At 47.4% G+C, this 4,507-nt stretch overlaps 1 pseudogene; it reads right to left on the reverse strand.

Annotated features, from left to right (window-relative positions):
- Positions 1 to 1,021: 1,021 nt before the first annotated feature.
- On the reverse strand, positions 1,022 to 3,925 carry LOC109932185 (annotated as a pseudogene).
- Between the last annotated feature and the right edge of the window lie 582 nt (positions 3,926 to 4,507).

The raw sequence follows: 4,507 nt of genomic DNA on the forward strand, positions 1-4,507 counted from the left end.
TAGTCACCATTCCAGTGAGTCCCTGATCTCTCAATTCTCTTTCACATCCCCCTCTCCCATGAGGGACAGACCCTGCTCTTGGACTCTGCTGCAATCAAGATGTTTATTTAAAAATCAATCAAAACTGGCATTGAGATTCCAACAGTACACACACACAGACGGACACAGAGACAGAAACCCTCTGATACTCACCTACTGCTCCATCCACATGGCAAAAAGCACAATGGCTGCCAGGGCCTACTTTAAATACCTTCAGGTTTGTCACTCAAAGGCCACTCTCTGCCCAAATCCCAGTTTATCCAGTCAGCTCCCAGCCTCCTCTACCTAGATGGCAACTTTCCCTGATATGGAGCACTCCAAGAGGCATCTTCATAAGCTTAGAGGTGGTGTGAGAGAAAGCAGCAGCTCAGTAGTTTTGTCTGCACTCCCTCTTGTTTGTCCGCCTCCTTCCCTCACACACTGGACCCAGACTGAAAATCCAGAGACAAAGCTGCCATTTCAAACCAGCAGTAGCCACACACAGGCTCTTTAGACAACGGAACACAGGCTTCAGCAATCAATGCACACACATTTATTCCACAAAGGAACACAGGATTTTCACACAGATCAACAGAAGGTGTGAATGGGACTGAAATGAACAAGTCAGCAAGTTTACTTTTAATGAGTTTGAGAATTCTACAAATGAATCAATCTATTTTACAAACAGTGATTGCACACATTTACTGTACAAGTGAACCTGAGTTTATGAAACGCATCAACCCTGGCATTATCAAGGGACATTATGTCTGTGTGTATCTTTATATTCACATCCATATTTATATGTGTATGTGTTTCTGCCTGTGTCTGTATGACCTGCTGTCTGCAATAGGACACACTGTCCCGGAAGAGTATATCTGTCAGTCTTAGAATCCCTGCAGTGTGGAAGCAGGCCATCTGGCCCGTAAAGTCCGCATTGACCCTCCAAACAGCATCTTACCTAGACCCATACCTTATTGCTACAACCCTGCATTTCACAGTGCCAATTCACCTAACCAGCACATCTTCGGACTGTGCAAGGAAACCCACACAGACACAAGGAGAACGTGCAAATTCCACACAACGTCTGTGTGTATCTGTGAATCTGTTTTTGTGCCTCTGTACACGAGTGTGTATGTCTGTGCATCAAGCTCTGCTTGCAATGGGGCATACTTCAAATGAGTGAATTAAAACGTGATGAATCAGAGTCACAGTCTTTCTCTCTGGTGTTCAAAGTGATACAGTGTCATCCTTTGCTGGCCTCCCCATGTCACATCACAAGCACCGCATATTTCCCTGTTCTACTGCATTTGCTTCCTGGTCCTCCAGGGGGATGGATCAAAGTTTTAGTAAGAACCTGCAGTCATTTGTGAACTCGTTGGTGTCCCAGCAGGTGGGACGACCGAGTAAAGCCTTTCCTACAGAGGGATCGGGTAACAAATTCTCACCACTGTGTATTCACTGGTGTCTCCAAGTTTTGTGAACAGCCAAATTACTTTCGACACACAGAGCTGGGGAAAGGCCTCTCCTCATTGTGACTGCATTGGTGTGTCCGCATGTCATATCTGCGTTTAAACGTCTTCTCACAGTGCGAACATTTGAAAGGTCTCTCATCAGTGTGAACCAGTTGGTGTACCTTAAAGTGGGATAACTGAGAGAATGCCTTGCCGCACTCGGAGCAGGGGAATGGCCTCTCCCTAGTGTGAACTCGCTGATGTGTCAACAGGTAGGATGAGTCACTGAATTCCTTCCCCACACTCGAGGCAGACAAATGGTCTGTCGCCAGTGTGAGCTCGCTGGTGTTTCAGCAGGTGGGCTGACCGAGTGAATCCCTTTCCACACTCGGGACAGATGAATGGCCTTTCCCCAGTGTGAACTCGCTGGTGTCTTGACAGGCTGGATGAGTCACTGAATCCCTTTCCACACTCTGAGCAGATGAATGGCTTCTCTCTAGTGTGAACCCGCTGGTGTGCCAGTAGGTTGGATGAGCCACTGAACCCCTTCCCACAGTCAGGGCAGATGAATGGTCTCTCCCCCGTATGAACTCGCTGGTGTTTCAGCAGGTTGGCTGATCGGGTGAATCCCTTCCCACACTCTGTGCAGATGAATGGCTTCTCCCCAGTGTGCACTCGCTGGTGCCTCCACAGGGTGGATGAGTCACTGAATGCTTGTCCACACTCAGGGCAGGTGAATGGCCTCTCCCCACTGTGAGTGCGTTTATGTTTCCGAAGGGAAGATAACTGGCAGAACCCCTTCCCACAAACAGAGCAGATGAACGGCCTCTCCCCAGTGTGAATGCGTCGATGAGTTTCCAGCTGGGATGGGTATTTAAATCCCTTCCCACAGTCCGCACATTTCCATAGTTTCTCCATCATGCAGATGTCCTCGTGTCTCTCCATATTGGACGATCAGCTGACTCCTCTCCCATACACAGGGCAGTAATACAGTTTCTCCCCACTGTGAATGGTGTGATGTTATTCAGGCTGTGTAACTGGTTCAAGACCTGTCCACAGTCAGTTCACTGAAACACTCATCTGGGTGGATATGTCTTGGTTCATTTCCAGTCACACTGATGTTGGAAAAGATTTCCAACAGACAGAATAGATAAACATTGAAAATCAAATGTTTTTCAAGTCCTGATTAATTGACTCACTCTCAGATCTTGGTGGGATGTTTGTTTAGAATTCTTGCTGATAAATTTGGCTCTGTGATTCTCTGTTGAACCAATTTAAATCAAGAAAAACCGAAAGAACTGCAGATGCTGTAAATCAGGAACAAAAACAAAGTGCTGGAGAAGCTCAGCAGGTCTGGCAGCATCTGTGAAGGGAAAAACAGAGTTAACGTTTCAGGTCCGGTGACCCTTCCTCAGATCAAGAAAAGACGCGTATGAGAAACAGAACTGTTATGAGGGGGCATAGTTTTGAGGTGATGGAGGTAGATATAGGGGAGACGTCAAAGGTAGGTTCTTTACTCAGAGAGTGGTAGGGGTGTGGAATGTATTGCCGGAGGGGGTAGTGGAGTTGGCCTCATTAGGGGCATTTAAGAAGCGGCTATTAGATAGGTGTATGGATGATAGTATAAGGTAGGGATGGAGGTTAGATAGACCTTAGGTTTAGGGTAAAAGTTTGGCACAACATCGTGGGCCAAAGGGCCTGTACTGTTCTATGTTTAAGACACGAAAGGAGACTGTGAAAGGTGTTACATTGAATTTGGTAATTTGTGTGGAACATACTCAGAAATAGTGACCATGAAAAGTCACTAGATTGTTATGAAAACTTAACTAGTTCACAACGTCCTTCAGGGAAGGGGACTCACTACCCGTCCTGGGCCTCCACAAGACCCAGCCCTCAATGGGAGGAGAGACAGTGAGAGCGCGGTTTCTTCCATCTACATCACACGAATAACTGACAGATCCTCCCATCAAGAAGGTCAAGACCGGGGTGTATGGGGAATCATCACATATAAACCGCTCTCGCAGGCAGACACTGCCTTCTTGTGGATCGATGTCGCTGTTTATTTTTAATAGCTGCTAACTGTCAATCCTGTCACTCCTCACTGAACAACACTGTGGGAGACGTGTCACAGCCACACAGCAATGAACGCTGGCCACTTTAGCCTTGCTCTTGTCCCAGTCATAAAATTAGATGCACGTTAAATGAGAACTATTCCTGAGAAGCACCTCTTCCTTAAACAAATTCCTGAACTTTGAACAGACACTTTGAGTTTAGCAACTAACCCTAGGAATATTTCTCGTGACGGCCCCACAGCGGAAGTTACTCCAGCCGGTCTCCGGATGAAGATGAAACACCACACAGGAGGCGAGGAACCGACTTCTGCAACCAACCGCCGCCCTGCTGTAAAGCAGCTTTTTAACTGATCCACCTGTGGTTCAAGACTGGGTTCCGGGAGCAATCCCGACAACAGACACAAGATTATGCAGTAGCGGGATTTTCTGCAAGGAAGTGAAAGTGCTGCAAAACCTCAGCAGTTCAGACAGTATCTCTAGAGAGACGGGGAGAGAGAATATAAACTCCAGCTCACTGACCTTTGGTCTTCAATAACCAGCCGCTTCAAAGCACTGTCCGTCTCAGTCCAGGAGAGACTGTGTAAATCTTTTCAGTCTAACACCATGTAAAAGCAATTTCCCAGAGTTTCACCACGTTGTTCGTGAAACCACCAGGTCCCTCTCTCCAGCTCCGTCTCACACTTTCAACCCACCGCCTCCTTCCGGCTCAGGCACTCATATTGCGCATGCTCTGTAAACTGCCTGGCTCCGGTAAATTGTTCACGCTGATTGGTTCGAGGCCCAGCCAATCCCGGAAAGATAACCGGGCTGCCCCTCTTTCTATAGGCCATACGTGCCGTCAATCACCCCGGAACTGAAGCATGCGCGGAGTGAGTATGACATTCAGATGCCAAGGCCCGTTTCTGGTTGTACAAATTTGTTCAAAGGCGAGGAATTGACCCAGGATTCATTTGTACTTCAGTTTGG

The sequence above is a fragment of the Rhincodon typus genome, unplaced genomic scaffold (assembly GCF_021869965.1).
Source record: "Rhincodon typus isolate 14 unplaced genomic scaffold, sRhiTyp1.1 hic_rhity00014307, whole genome shotgun sequence".
Taxonomy (NCBI): Eukaryota; Metazoa; Chordata; class Chondrichthyes; order Orectolobiformes; family Rhincodontidae; genus Rhincodon; species Rhincodon typus.